This window comes from Muscardinus avellanarius (assembly GCF_963383645.1).
Source record: "Muscardinus avellanarius genome assembly, chromosome: 17".
Classification (NCBI taxonomy): Eukaryota; Metazoa; Chordata; class Mammalia; order Rodentia; family Gliridae; genus Muscardinus; species Muscardinus avellanarius.
Genome location: NC_137803.1, coordinates 50,571,848 through 50,588,513, shown reverse-complemented (window position 1 = coordinate 50,588,513; position 16,666 = coordinate 50,571,848).

The following is a 16,666-nucleotide window of genomic DNA, read 5'->3' as shown; positions in this document are numbered from 1 at the left end:
TTCTCACATTCCCATTGTTCAAAAAAATGTAGCTCACTTATTAAGTACGCACACTACCTCTCCAGACAGCTGCCGTAGCTGACCTTGGACAGGGCCTCAGTTTTCTGCATTTCAACAACCACCAAAAGCATCTCTAATGTAGGTGAACCCAAGATGACTTCACAATTATTCCTTTGAATTAATCAATAAGTAAGTATTTGAAATTTTCTTTGTCCCAGCACTCCGCAAAGCATGATGGGAGACAAATTTTTAAAAAATGAATCGGCCCGCTTCATTAAAGAATAAGCAATCTAGTCGGAGAGAACAAAGTTCTTCTGACAAAATTTGTAGAATTAGAAATTGGGGCCGAATTGGAGCCCATTCTAAATGAGCTAGAGTTTGGGTACAGGGTTCCCATGTCTAGTTGTAGACGCCTGGCTGAGGGTTAGCGTGGAATGCGGCGTCTGAGCGAGTTGGCAAGGCTTGGGGTATGGGACGGTATCACAGGTTTGGGGGATGACCATGATGGAGGTGGGGCAGGGGTCTGAAAGCCTGACACAGCAGAGTAGCTAGCGCCCGGCTTTCTCTTCATCACAAAAACTACTCGGAGGAGCAGCTTTGTCCCCTGGCTCGCCGGCGGGCCTCCTGAGACCCTAAGCTCAGCGTCTTTCTACCTAAGCTGCTTTTCCACTGTCCACCCCTCCCTTCTGGGTGCCACAGAGACTCTCTAAGCTCCCGCCTCATGGAGGCGGGACTTTAAAACCTTTTTCCAACCTTTAAAACACTACTAGTTTATGCCACTTTCTCTGCAAATGCTATTCTTGAAGACTGGATTGTTCTTTCCATGTTATTTTGTTTATTGAGAAAATTCTCCTTTCCCAAGGCCCAACTCAAGCCTCATATTCTCTGTGAAGCAAAATGTTCTCCACTCTCTTCCCTTCCCTGCTTAACAGAGCTAAGCGATTTTCATTTTGTACCACTTTGGTATCTTGAACAAAGCGATCCAGTATATATTCTATTAGAACTATCTATCTCTCTTTCATCTGTTCCTCTCTCTTTCTCCCCTCTCTTCTCTCTCTCTCAATCTCTCTCTCTACCCTGAACGAGATGATGACTTCTTTGATTCAAAGGCCACGTCTAGCCTTCATTTCCTTAGCTCCTACAACAGTGAGCATAGTAGTAATCAATGGACATTTCTTCAGTGGATGATGGAATGGTCCATGAGCAGGACATTTGTAGCTTATGAAGTTTCCTTAACATCAGGGAAGTTTAGAATAAATTAAAAATAATAACTTTAATAGCACCTATAATTTTAATCTCATGAATTATATTAAATTAGTGTTTAATCTGACTACAAGAGAATGTGATTCTGTGACAATGAAGGCCTGTGATCTGCCTACAGACAAGCCCCAATACTATGTGCATCGAAACTGGAAAAGTTCCAGAGAACAACCAAGAAGTACAGAGACAGAGGAAAACAGTTCCTATAACGCTTAATAAAAACAAAAGAGGAAAAGGGTAGTGAAATAGGCTGTACTGGACCAGGGCAAGAAATGATGGCTGGTCTTTGAAATAAAAAGTTCAAGGTCTCGGGCAGGTAGGAAGGTAGAAACACTTCCAGTTGGTGAAACTAGAGGTCAGTTTTATTTGGGGCAGACAGAGGTGATGTGACAGAGCAAACTATTCAGACGCTGCAGATATCCGTCCTGGGCTTTGTTCCCCCAAATCCTCACATCTACACAGGCAAGTGCTGCATGTAGGCCCGTGGACTGACCGCGAGGAGCAAGCACCCCTTCCAGGCAAGGGCCGAGGAGCCAATGCGGCTCCCTACCGCTCCCATCGCTTGCTCCATAGTCCCTGGGGAGGCTCCAGAGCTAAAGCTGAACTGTCGAGATGGGAGAAGCCTGGATCCCCGAGTGCTGCATGAAGGAGAGCCACCCAGAAAAGCTGCTAGAAGAGGAATATCCCTATTTGTCTTAGTGTAGTGGAGAAATAAACCTTTATTATGTTAATTTTTGATATTTGAGGTTGTTCCGATGATTGTTCTATCTTTGTTAATTCAGAGTAAGAGACTAGGTTTCCAAGAAATGTTCAAGGAGCCGCTAAATGACAGGCTAGACGAGCCTTTTGGGCAAGGCACAGACAGGACAGGAAGAATTCTGTGTGGTCTTGGGGCAGACACAAGCATGGGGTGTGTGGGCCAGAAGCCCTTGCCCCCACTGGTTCCTGCTGGGAACAGCCACCTTGGACACATTGATTTTAGCTGCTGATCAAGTCATGCTCTCAGCCTGGCAGTCGTCCCTTTGTTTCCTTTGATCTCATGTTTTCACCTGCGTGGACCTCCACAACAACAAGCCTCAGGCCTGCGATGGAACATTCAGGAAGCCTCAAAAATGGCTCCTCTCTCTGCACCGTGGTGTTCGGCTAGACTCCTCTTCCTCCTCCGAGATGGTTGTTCTCAAGGCCGGTGCCTGTTACACACAGAAAGATGAAAAAGCTGGAGGCAGCTGATCCTCACAGAGGCTACAGCAGGGCAGAGTTCCATCTGGAGGAAGCTGGTGACCTGCAGGGAGTTACCTCAAGACCGAAATGCTGTTTTCTCTTCCGCGGAACGAGCTGTGGAGATACCCAAGGCCCAAAGCGAGCTTTACAGCAAACAAACTAAAGAGCATCTGGCAGGTGGTAGCTAAGATGACAAAGCGAACCTCCTTCCAGCCAAAGAGGGGCGCAAAAATAGAACCTAACATGGCCCGGAGTGCTTAGAGGGGAAGCACAATGTACACCAAGGACAGATCTAGCTTCTCTCTCTCTCTCTCTCTCTCTCTCTCTCTCTCTCTCTCTCTCTCTCTCTATCTCTCTCTCTCTCTCTCTCTCTCGTTCGCTCTCTTCCATGGATGCTTAAACAAACAAACACAAGATGGCTGCTGATGGATGGCTAGCTCCTGAACACCGGCTGAAGCACCTATGTGCCAGGTTTGCCCAGCTGTACACATGCCCCGGCTGAGCGTCTGTGGAGCATGCCACATGGCAGGCGCTGCTGATCAATCTGCCCATGCCAGCTACTTGAGTTAGAGGGCTGGGGCGGCACAGAGTGAGACACTAGTGAGACTGGGGCAGGGAGGACGTCCCTCAGGGAGGGGTGCTGGCTGCACCCTGCTCTCCTCTCTGTCCCTGCTAGGTCGGGGGATGGGTGAGGCAACCCTTCTTCTCCTGCACCATTTTGCACGTGGTGCCCAGGAAGAGGGTGTTTGGTACCACCTCCCGCCTCTGAGGAGGGCGAAAGGATCAGAACAGATTGAAAGCTTTGGATAGACTGGAAATTGGCTCCCCTTTGTGGCAGATGCAAATCCTGTCACCAGGCTGGGGGAAAGCGGGCCATTGTGCGTCCTAGTTAGGATTTCTGGCACGGAGAGGAATTTGTTTTGTGCCCTCTTTTCTCCTTTTCCTTCCTTCGTGAGATAATAGACATGGCAGGATGTTGACTCCCTGCACAGGGAGCTGGAATCTCAAGGAGGCAATGTCAGTGGCAGCCCAGCTCCGGGCTCAGTGAGAGTGGGCTGAGCGGGAGAGAGGCCAGCTTGTCCCGGTGCGTGTGAGTGTGTGTGTGTGTGTGTGTGTGTGTGTGTGTGTGTAAGTGCACGTGCATATGCATGTGGTATTTAATTAGTATGTCTTCTGAGTTTTTAATTGTTTGTTCTCATAGCCATTTGAGGGGCTTCCAGGGAGAACTGGTCAAACCCAGAAAACAAAAAAAGTCCCAGTGTCCAAATGGCAGCCTGAAAGGAAGAGGCCCTGGAAGTTTTGGGTCGCTCCCTGCACCTGCAGGGCAGAGGCTTGGTGTAGAAGTGTTCTGTCTCCTTCTCTCCTAACCAAAATCTAGATAGCTACCATGGAAGTCTTCTTGTCCTTTTCAAACTCAACTCTCCTTTCCACTCCCTAAGCAATGGCTCATGAGTTTTGCCTACAGGCTGGAGTGAGCTACCCGCCCTACAGAATCCTTCCCAGCCTCTTAGCCAGAGCGACAGACGTCTCCCTTTCCTCCATAGACCTTATTGTCCGCATATCTCATGTAATTCGGCTGTGCACTGCGTGGCCTATGAACCCCACTAGACAATTAGTCCAGTGGGCTCTGGTACCATTTTGGTGTCCCTGTACTGTGCCAATAATCATATCGTCCAACTCTTAGGCTTGAAACACATCTCCACTACAATGAATGAGATCTCAGAGGAAGTAGCAGCTTGATGGCTTGGTCCTGCAAACTGCAGACCTCAGAAAAAATATTGGTAACAAAAACCCTTATAAATATCCTACTCTCCCCTTCAAAGCTCCCTCAGGAATCAGGAAGCACCATTAACTGGTGAATCCTAGGGTCTCACTGGCCGTCACCCTGCCTGCCATGAACCCACTGGACACTTCTCTCGTTCGCCGTCATTTATCCCAGGCGCCAAAGCTAGAATTGCTCCTTGCTAAGTTTTGGTGTTCAGGCTCATGCAGAAGCATTTCATTTGTGTCCTTTTCCATCTGACTCTTTACACTAATCCTTCTCGACTTCAGATCTTTGCACAAACCTCCCGTGTCATCACTGGGGAGCTCTGGGCCCAGAGCAAAGGTAGGAGGCAAAAAGCCCCAAATCTGCACGTTTTATTTCATTGGTACATGTATTTAATCCATCTGCAAACTGTTCATTGGATAGCATTGGAGGCTGCTCTCTCTGGGAACACTAAGGTATGTGTATTCAACAGTGGAAAATAAACATAAGATTTTATTACAAAGTGCCACTGCCGCTCTTGGCATGAGTAATTTGTGCACCTGCATTTTTAAAATGTTTCAAAGTTTTCCCCCTTGGTGGATTCCGTGGTAGCACACATTAGCTTCCCGGCTGTCACAGCCTGGTTCTTGTAGGCCCCTGTCATCTCTGCCAATGCCATCCAGAAGCCACTGGGAGCCAACAGCAGGCGCAGGTGACGCTTGCCCAGGGGAGACTTTAGGAGTGCAGGGTTCTCTTTCGTTCTGACACATACTCCCCCTTCCCAGAATTAGCAAAAGCGAAGTGCTTCTTAATTCCAAAGGGTAGAGGACAGGCCATCGAGGGAGAAACAAAGGTTAGGATTTGTCCCAAGAAGAGGTGGGGATGGTGTCTGGATTCAGGTGCTGAGTTGACCCCTTCTGCCATGTTCTTTATCCTGCGTCTTCTTTTCTTAAGCACAGAATCCGAGGCACTTGCAGATCGTTACCAAGGCTCAGCCAGGATGGCAATGCAGTATGAACCAGAAGAAACGGAGATACCCAGTGGGCAAAGGGACCTCGCTTCAGAGAGCGTCAGGTCTGCAAATGGTTATAGAGGCACCGGAAGGAAGAGCACGTTTGCTCTTCCAGCATCCTGGCTCTCTTTTAGCTTTTCCTTCTCACTTTCTTCTTCTTTTTTTTTTCTCCTTTTTGCAACGATCTGATTTTTGCAGGTGTCTAAAGTCAGCTCTGTGTACACAGTGCTAACTAACAATTTCCCCTGTGATATCTGTAATCTCCTGGAAATGTTCCTTGATTCCTTCCAATGTCCCCACAACAACCCAGAAGGCTGGCAATTCCAAGTCATCTTAGGCATGTTAATACTTTCTTAAAGTCATATCGGTGCGTATTGCACACTTCTCCCTCCAACAGCGGGTCTCCGAGGAAGATGGTAATGGCCCAGGGCTACACCAACTTGATCATTAGACTCTCTGTTTCTCTAAGCAACATCAGGCAGATAACTTGATCTAAAGAGTATTTATTTATCTGTCCAGTGCTGCAAATGGAGACAGAGAGAGCTTCTCTGATTGAATCACGGGGTGTGAAGTCTTCATTGTTCAGTGTGATGGAGAGCAATGGAAGGCTTGTTTCATTTAAATAATACCGAGTTTTCAAACACTGTGCACCATCTGCCTTGGGAGCGGCCTGGCCCAGGAACAGAATTTAATGTATGTCGCATTTCGAGTGGTTTTAATGCACGCTTGTTCTGCTTTTAGCCCACGGTGTGGTTGCGAAGTGGTGGATGGTGTTTTCACTGCTTCGGCTTTCTGTGGACAAAGCATCTATTAGATGACTGTCCATCTTCGAACTTAGCTGTATGAGAATATAATTTTTATTTATAATTTTCTTCCTGGAAGGATAGGAGGAACTGAGCTTTGATATCTTCTGTTACTTTGTACACTGGTGGTGCTTATAGTCAAGTCCCAAGTGTGAATTCAGAAAAATGTTTCTCAAAGAATTTCTTAAAACTTTCTAACCAGACCCTCTGATGAGTCCCACCTTAGATAAATGTATGAACTTTTTCCTAAAGCAAAAGCTCTTTGAATTGTAACTAAAGCCACACACACACACACACACACACACACACACACACACACTAATTTATTTGGAGAGAAATAAGATTTATTTTGACTGAGTCCTTTGGATTGTTATTTGCCTTAGCTGTTCATGAATATTATTGTATGTAAAAAATACTATACAATAATTCTGGTGGTGCACACCTGTAATTCCAGTACTTGGGAGGCTGAGATAGGGGGATTGCAAGTGTGAGGCCAACCCACAGTAACTTAGCAAGACTTCACTTCAAAAAACAAAAAATAAGAAATTGGAAGATAGGGAGAAAATGGGTCATAGGAGGAACTCTAGATGAAGATGGAGAAACCATAGATGAGCAAATAAGGCAACTAACAGAAAGGGATGGAGGGGAAGAGGGAAGCTCCCTAATGTACATGATGTACGTTCACAAACATATCAAAGGCAATCACTACGCCAAACGTGAGAAGGAGGGAGGGGGAGGGAATGGGGTGGGGATTGGGCAAGGGCTACTTGGGCAATGTGTGCATGTATGCCTCCACCATCTTGTACTCCACTAAGATGTACAACCACAATGTACCAATAAAACATTTTGTAAAAAAGGGCTGGGGGTGTAGTTCAGTGCTAGAGCTCCCTTGGCTTCAATTCCCACTACCAAAAAAAAAGAAGAAAAAAAAAAGTAGAAGCAGACAGGTATGCTGTCCCCATTCAGCTATGTTGTATATTAAATAGCACTTGATAAATATACTTCTATTTATATTAAATACTGTTTAGAATCTGTCCACAGCTTTAGGAAAGAGGTTATTTAATTAATTATCTCAAGGATTTGAGGCGAGGATACTGTATTAGGATAAGTACCTCTCATGGCTTAACTGAACAAGCCCACAATTTCAGTACCTTAACACAATAAAGGTATACTTTCGCTCCCATCTCAGCGTTCATGTGGGCAATAGCGTGAGAGCTTATACCATGAAGTAATTCCAGGATCTAGGCTGGTTCCATCCTTCATCACCTCTGTGTTTACTATGTGCTCTCCAAGGTAACCACAGAAAACAGGAAGAGAGGAGGGAGCTTGTGTACCCTCTGTTAACGGCCTGGGCCCCAAACCTTCCTCAATACCAAAAGGCGAGGAAATAGAATCCGGGCTGTCTCTGCTACCTTTGTCTCTATTATCTGAATTGCACGAGAACATGCGCAGGTCCAAGCCTGGATGGGTGTTCCAGTGTTCTCCTGTAATGGCAGAAGTAAAAAGGAGGCAAACTGGAGAGAAAGGAGAAAACATATGGTTTTAAAATTTAGAAACCTCATTATACCCTGCAAGGTCTGTTCTTTCTTAAAAGGCCTTAATAGGCCACACTTGTAATCACAATGGCCTATCTCCTCACCTAAAATCCCTGTGATTTGTGCTACACTAAAGAATTCCTCCCAAAAGTCTGACCTTGGGTGGAGCCCAGGCTTTACCCAGCACAGCAGGACCTTGCATGCCAGATTAGCTAACCCGGAATTTCTGCTTCTGTAAACCTGCTTGCTTAATAGATGGCTCACCCCCTTGTGGTTCTCCCTTATGAACCCCTAACCCCCGGCCAGTTGGTGCGCCCCTCCAGTCAGATTTCTGGACTGAGGGTACCACCGCTGGCCAGCGAATAAAGGCTTCAACTGGCACATTCCCTTGGACTCTCGAGTCTCTCATTTTTCGCTAAACCTGCATACAACACTCCTCCTTGCCGTGTCTGGGAGCTGGTGGGAGGAACTCTTGCAGAAGGCCCTTTCCTGAGCTGCTTCTTGGGCTCTAACCCAGGGCCACACCCGAGGAGGAAGGCCTCGAGATGAGTCCTTAACCAGTAACCTCGTTGCAGTTATGTCAGGGCCACCCCTGGTCTTAGGTGTTCCTCACACAATTCCTGCCACTTTAATTCGGCTTATTCTTTACAGTATCAAAAGTGCTTTTCATTTGCAATATGAAAAAAGACAGTATCAGGAATGGACTATAAATAGTATCTTATTAAATACTCAAGTAGCAAATTCCAATTTATAATAAATGTTATCAAATACTATTGTGTGTGCATGTGAGTGGTGTATGTGTGTTTTACTGGGAATTGACGCGGGGTGTTCTAATCCTAGCTCTATTTTATTTACTTTATTATTATTATTATTAGTAGTAGTAGTAGTAGTAGTAGTACTGGGGGTAGAACCCAGAGTCTTTCTACCTCTGAGCTATACTCCCAGATCTACTTTTTATATTTTATTTGGAAACAGGGTCTCACTAAGTTGCCGAGAGCCTCACTAAGTAGCTGAGGCTGGCTTCAAACCAGCGTGATCCTCCGCGATCCTCCTGTCTCCGCCTCCCTAGCGCGGGGATTACAAGCGTGCACCACCACGCCCCGGCTATTCTGAGGTATTCTAATAGCATGCAATTCCCACATCTTTCTCATTGCCTATTATTTAGGTACTTAAAATTGGTTTTGACATACCTACTAACACAGTGTTTCTGACATACTGGGGTTATGTTGTCTAAAATATGTTAATTTTTTCAGTTATTTTAAAATATTTCTCATATTTGTGACTCGTCCTACCTACAGACTTGTGAAGGAAAATAATAGAACAATGAAATTACTTCAAAAATTTGTTAAATGAAATTGGAGCCACTTGGAATAGAAGCTACATTGTTCGTAGCTCCAGGTTCACAGATTTAAATGCATCCACTCTTTTGTGCCTGAAATAAATTCGCTGTCATCTTCGCCTCTACTCTATTCTAAGCACACTGTATAAACAAGGGCCTCCTTCTCAGGAGAATAACGAAGCCAAGGATGTCATGTCCCATCTTTATGATGGAATGCAGATTTGTCATTGAAAGGCAAATTCTTTGTTTCCAAAAGCTGAATATCAATGATGCTTTAAAAGAATTTAGCTAATGAAATTTAGGTCCCTCTTTCTCCCCCCAAAGAAGAATTTAAGAATATGTTCTGGATCTTAGCCAGGGCATTTCATCTGGTTTCAAAATGCACACGTTTTCTCTTATTCCTTATAGTGCCTTTTAGTGTTTTGTTGTCTAGAGGCTAGCAAACAAATGCCGATAGCCTTGTTGAGTTCAATAGTAAATGCCTGCCTGACTTCCTGATTTATTTCTGTGCCTCGTGGCTAGCAGAGCATAACCTGTGGGTTCTGGCTGCTCCGGTATACATTGAACCAGGAGCAGTGTCCGTGTTCTGAGTCCAATTATTACTCTGGCTAGGTTCCCTTCTACTTTGAAAGAATTTGTGAAAGAAAGGAGGATGGGGATGTCCTCGTCCCATCCAATGCTCTCATTTTAGGCTGATTTTCGACCTTGGGTCAGCTTCAGAGCTTTCTAGATCTGGAGGGGCTTTTAAGACTCATTCCTAATTTGCCAATGAGTCTGGTAGATTTCAGTTTAGAAACACTGTCTTCATTCAGTTTTCAGCAGTTGTCCAAACATGAAAAATCTCACGTTTTCCCCCTGCACTGCTGTTCCTATGGCTTGGATGAGCCACAGTGAACTCAGGTTACCGTGATGGACCAGCCAAGAAGAACTGGATGGACTGGGAAGTCTGTAACTCCGTTCAGTATAGCTGTTCTCTAATAAGCAGCAGTTCTTAGATAGGTGGTAGTCCTGTGCAAAGGACGGTTGCCTGAGGAACCTGCCAGACCTTCAGGAGGATGCAGTAGATGTGGTAACCTAGGAAAAAGCATCCACTTTCTTTCCCAAGGGCTGCTGGGGAGCCAGACATCACATCCAACACCTTCTTGCATTGTACTTTGTTCGGTTTGATTTTGTCATAAACTCCAGTTTGACTTGGGGAAATTCATGGCCAGCCTATCCCACACATTTCTCACCTTAAGGCTTGGAGTGGGAAAATCAGATCCATGTGTTCCCGGGGATGGCGGTAAAGTAGAACACCACGGTGGTCTCCACTGCCATGGCTCCTCACCGCTGAGGGAAGTGGAAGCGGCAGCTGTTGGCCAAACATGGACTCTCCAGGGTGCCCGATGGCTGGAACCAGGACTCTGAAAAAAGCCAGAGGGGGAAACAGACAGCAGTAGCCCCCGCACCAGAGGGGGCTGGTCTCCAAGGCAAGGACACGCAGCTCACTCTTGATGCAAACTGTGAAGGAAGGAACTGAGTGACATTCACAGCCTGGAGTGATTCCATCTCATCATTTTGTACACATACATTCATGATGTGCTATATGTTATATATAATTTACTAAAGCATGCTTTTAAAAATAGATTTGAGGAGCACGGAGACCCCAGAAGCGTATGTTATTGTACTGGGCTTGAGTTTCTCTTTGCCTCCCACAGGGGACCTCTGAGGGTCTATTTGAGGGCATGAATATGGAAAATTCAGCTCCAACTCCCCCACCCCACTCCCTGAACAGTGCTGCAGAACTGTTCTAAGCTCTTGTGGTTTTGAAAGAACAGATGCAAGAGACAAAATAAGTATAAAAAGAATTTGGGGAATGGGTCCTAAGAATCTTCACGTTTCCTATCACTCTCAGAAAACACATATATTTTCAGGGGTACTGTACATCTGTGTGGCTCCAAACCACCAATTATTTTTCCAAGCAGCATAATTGCAGCCTTCTCCCGAAAATGCCAAACACTCAAATGAAATACAGCTTCAGAAATTTTCACTTAAGTTAATTGGTTCCAATTACTCAGATCTACTTTGGCTCCCCCCAAACACACGGAAGCCAAATTCTTTTTTCTCATGTTCACTTTTTCCAAAAAATAAAAGGAAGGAAGGAAGAAGAAAGAAACAAAGAAAGGAAGGAAGGGAGGGAGGGAGGAAAGGAGAGAGAGAGAGAGAGAGAGAGAGAGAGAGAGAGAGAGAGAGAGAAGGAGGGAGGGAGGGAGGGAGGGAGGGAGGGAGGGAGGGAGGAAGGAAGGAAGGAAGGAAAGAAGACCTGAATTATTTTAGTGGAACTGAAACTAACCAGGACAGGTTAATATAATTGAAGAAGGCAAGGAAATCACAGCCCGCGTCCATGTGCACCCCTTTGTCTGCATAGGCACTGAAAGGTCAGAGATGTCACCGGCCTTCCTGTTGAACCACTCCAAATGTAATCTGTTGGGTTTGGTTTGCTGAATGTGTATGCACGTCAAAGATTGTGGGCATGGATTATTTATAAGACATTCACTTCCAATTAGCACTGCTTAAGATGGGAGCTTGCACTTGGCACACACAGCAGCGGCGCAGCCCATCCAGAGAAGCCTGGGCAGGTCTAGGGGGTCAGCGAGCCTCTTGCTGAGCAATCGCGTGAGCTGGCAGCGAAGATAACATTTGGGAGCAGCCCTGTTTTGAGACAGATTCTTAATGCAGATCAACAGACCTGATCAGATATGATAAAAGACATACAAGGCCCCATTTTTAGAAGGCGGCCCTGGGAGCAGTCATGGGAGCCCAGAGGATAGACCCATCTCATTTAGGGCCTGTGTCTGCCTCGGTGGAAGCCCTGCTTCATAACTTGTTGGAGATTCACAGTGACTGGCTCCTCGGTCCACGATCTGATAGGGTAGGAGGAGCTTTTGAGAAAAGCAGTGTTGTTTTCCAGTTTTTACCAAATCTGATTAACCAAATTGAATTAACCTTTTTGCTGAAGTTAAGGAGACCCTTGTTGAGTGCAGTCAGAAGGTGGATGGAGGGGGCCTTTTAAGCTCAGATTTCCAACCAGCTCCATGCCTCAAGGTGCCATGAACCTGGCAAAGCCTGACCTGCTGCTGCCCAGTATGGAAAGAAAGGGGTATTTGGCCCAGGACGGCAGGTGGGAAGTACGCCCGCACTGCAGTCTCCCTAAACCTATTCATGGTCCAATTAGCAGAGAGCAGAAACGATCCAGGGATGACCTACACCGTCCATTAGCTGCCCTGATGCTCTGCATTTCCCGGGCCCCTCCCTCACACTCAACACTATTTGCAAAGCAGCCATAAGGACCTATGGCTATGACTGTTGCTTGAGGTTTAGTGTCGGTGCACTGAACTGACAAGCTCGGTCTGTTTGGGAGTTGCCAAGAATGAATGTCATAAAACTCCCCTTCGTCTGGCATTGGCTGGGCGCCCCGTCAGCTGACTCAGCCAGAGAAGTTTGAAGGCAGCAAGGCGGATGCCAGTCCAGGCTCCGCAATGGAGCTTCCTCAGCCCGCTGGGCTTGCTGAGCCTCGGCGGTGCCGGTGGCTTCCAAACCTGTTCTCATCTGGAGAGGGGCTTTATCTCCTTCCTCAATGTCAAGGGTGTGCTCAGGAGGTTAAGAATGGAGATCTTTACAGACGTGGGGAGGGAAGAGTCTAAAGAGGAACGTTCTGCACGCAGAGAATGTTCTGTCAGGACCTGGAGGAGCTCCTGAGCTCGAGAGGGCACGCTGTCAGGAAACCATGGGTGTCTTTTCTTCTGAACTCCAAGGATGGTGAGGGCAGCTCAGGCTGGGCCCAGCCAAATGAAGGCTTGGGAGACATCAGCCTCACCAAATGCAATGAGCTCACACCTAACGTCGAGACAGGTGGCGCAGAGCAGCCCGAGCTGTGCTTTCTCCCATGTGCAGAGCTATAGCTTCCAATTAAGCCCTCAGCGACCTTCAGGTGAAAGAGCAGGAATGCAAAGGGAAGCATTTCTACTCCTTTAGAAGACTGTATCCATCAAGCCTCTACCTCCTCCAGTTTTTTAAGGTAGAAAATGCTGAATGCTAAATGCACAATTTTATTCCCGATCTACTCAAATGGGAGAGGAAAAAAAGCAAAAGCAACAGAGCACGGGAGAGATGATTTCCATAGAACAGAACAGTTTCATCGGCGGGAAAACACAGTGGCAAGATTTGGATTAGGTTTACAACAGGAACACAGCTTTTTCTTTATTGATTATTTTCAGTCTTTTTCAAACGAATTTTCCTGGGACTTCGGGAAAAAAAAGCCAATGGAAAGAAAGACATTATTCTCTTATGGGTGGAGATGGCTCTTTTTTTAAGTGAAAAAAATGTAAAATAAATTTCAGCATTACTAGTATAGAAATTATTTGGGAGATAATCATCCTAAAAACTTACCTAGTCTTTCAAATAGCATTTTTTTCCTAAAGTGGCTTAAGTTTGAGCCATCTCCTTTATCCATTATCCAGTTACATGCCTCTAAATAATTTTAAGCTTTCATTCTGAAGCAAAGAGGTTTAGGTGTTCCAGAACTGAAATAAAGTCCTTCCCTGATCTCCCCGGGGAATTGGTTCTAAGACCCCTGTGGGTTCTAAAACCCAAGGCTGCTCCAGTTCCTGGTATAAAACGGCATAGTATTTGCATATAACCTACAAACATCTTCCCTATACTTTAATCTCTAGATAACTTATAATACTTAATACTATGTAAATGGTTGTTATACTGTATTGTTTAGGGGATCCTGACAAGAAAATGAGTCTGTATATGTTCAGTATGGACATGATTTTTTAAAAATATTTTCTCTTTTGTGGTCCTAGAGATTGAACCCAAGGCATTCTACTTGTGAGTTAGTTATACCTTCTGCTTTTTTCTTCCTATTTTTTGGGTTGAAACAGGTTCTGGCTAGGTTGCTGAAAGTCTTGCTAAGTTGCTGAGGCTGGCCTTGAACCTGTAATCCATCCTCCTATCTCCAGCCTCCCAAGTACTGGCATTATAGGCAAGTGCCATCATGCCCAGCTTTTGTGTGTGTGTGTGTGTGTGTGTGTGTGTGTGTGTGTGCGTGTGTGTGTGTGTGTGGGGGGGGAGTGGAACCTAGGGGCATTGTATCTCCAAGCTACACCCCTAGCCCTATCTCTCTCTCTCTCTCTCTCTCTCTCTATATATATATATATATATATATATATATATGTTTTTTTGTTTTTTTTTTTAGTCTTTTTTATTTTTGAAACAGGGTCTCACTGAGTTGAGAAGGGCTTTGCTGAGTAGCTGAGACTTTCCTCGAACCGTATTCCTCCTGTCTCAGCCTCCCGAATGCTGGGTTTACAAGCATGCGCCACCATGCCCGGCTGACTAGCTTTTCAAAAATATTTTCAACACCTAGTTGGTGAAATCTGCAGATTTGGAACACTACACTTGCAGTTCAGGAGAGTCCGCTGTTCTCAGTACAGTCTGATTGGCTGGATACTACTACTGATACTGAGTGAACAGATAAAGCGGTGCTTTGTGGCTCCCGACTACAGCGGGCAGGCAGCAAGGCCAAGAATTCATCCATGGGACAAACAGTCATTACTACTATCCAGAAAACAAAGGAGTACACGCCATGGGTCTTGTTCTCAGGGTGCAATTAGTTCACTTAGGGAAATCAGACCAACACACACAAAAAGACCAATAATGCTAAAATTTTCCACACTTTGGCCAGCCACAGGCAAGTGAAATCAGTATTGCCTTTGTTATTCCAATCAGCACCAGGCAGATCTCTTCTAGGGGTGATGCCCGTGGACAGAGGAGTGCCCCGCACCAGAGTGCCGGTCCTGGGAGGGCCCCACACGTCCATCACCTGCAGCCTCAGCTCCATGTGCCCGAGCCAGAACTGATGCCCAAGGAGACCAGAGACCACAGGCAAGGTCAAGGCCACAGAACATCTGGGTGACAGGCTGGGCTCAAGCACACATCTCCTGACTGCACTTCCACCACTCTCCTGAACTGCAAGTGTAGTGTTCCAAATCTGCAGATTCCACCAACTGGGTGTTGAAAATATTTTTAAAAAGCTGGGCAGCCTGGTGTGATGGCTCATGCTTGTAATCCCAGCATCCGGGAGGCTGAGACGGGAGGATCACGGTTCGCGGACAGCCTCAGCTACTCAGTGAGGCCCTTCTCAACTCAGTGAGACCCTGTTTCAAAAAATAAACTTCCATTCAAGTTCGTGGTGTTTTTCTCCTCAGCTTCCACGGGAATGTCGCCCTATATGTAAGCACTATGACTTGTAAAACCTGTCCCCCGCTTCACCATCCGCTAGCCACATGCATATGGTCATGTCTCAAAACCCTCGAGATTCCTCATCCGTTAACTGAGGTGATTGGACTTTTTCATTGGCCTCCGCATTCACCAAACGCCCGTCAGAGCAGAGCAGAGCAAGTGGGACCTCTGGCAGGGATTCAGGTTGTGACAAGTGACCCCTGCAAGCAAGAAATGCACCGAGATGGTGCGATTCATCTGTATGAGTCATTTGTCTAAATTCTGCACTAATGCTATGTTAACATAATACAATATGGTCAATTAATGATATACTGGTAATATGTCTGTATTTTTTTATGTGAAAATACTTGAAATGTCTTACCATCAGTAAAAGTTGATTTGCCATCAAAGGCCTATTTATCCCAAGGTCAAACACTAGAAGGTAGTCGGGCTGAAACAGGAGGATCACAGGCTGGAGGTCAGCCTCAGGATTCTTGTAAGACCCTCAACAACTTAGCAAGACCATGTTTCAAAATAAAATAGGGTTGGGTTGTGATTCAGGCGTAGAATGCCCCTGGGTTCAATCCCCAGTACCCACCTCCACAACTAGGTTTTGGGAGGCTGCCCTTTTTGTGTTTCTATTTTCCCACACCTTCCTATTCCTGATTCCTAGAACGTAAGTCATTTTCCTCTCACAATGTCCAGTGGTCCTCAAAAATGCCTGGCAATCTAAAGACGGGAAGAAGAGAGAGGGAGCCCCTGTAGAGAAAATGAGCACGACCCTCGGAGCCTAGAAAGGGACAGACGTTTAGCCGATGGAACTAGGGCTGCTCTTCTAGAAAGGTCTGGGGAGTTGTTCAGCAACCTGGCCTCTGTCCAAAAGAGATCTGCGTCTAGCCACATTTTGATCCTTTGTCTTAAATCTTTTCTGGAAAGAGATGGGCTATGAATACATATTTGGATTTAGGAGGAATTAGTTTAAGCATTTCTGAAAAATGCAACATTACCTCTCATTCAGATGTAAATCTTTTGAGTGCCTGAGAGTGTTTGTCCTCTCTGGAATCAACGCCACAAGAAGGTCCAGCTTTGCTTTACCTTCTCGCACACTCAGATCACGGCTCTCCTCGTCTCCTGGAGTTGTGGGGTGACTTGGAACAGAAAGGCGAAATCTGGGGTGTGCAAAGAGGGATGACTCTTACCCGGTCCCTGGGCAGTTATCAGCAAAGAGAGGGAGGTCAGCCAAATTCCTCATATGCTCCAGCAGCAAAGGCGTCCTCCCCAGTGGCTTTTCCAGATGGAAATGTACTCTGAGCCTCTGACCATTTCCCAGAGGATAAAGTGAATTTGAGGCAGGAGGCTCTTCTCTTCGAAGGAACTGGGCCCATGAATCAAGCCTTTTGTGGGCATCCTCAAGCAGCTTGCACATAGTGGGCACATGGTAAGGACTCAGCAGACCCACACAGGTCAGCACTAATTCTCCGCCAA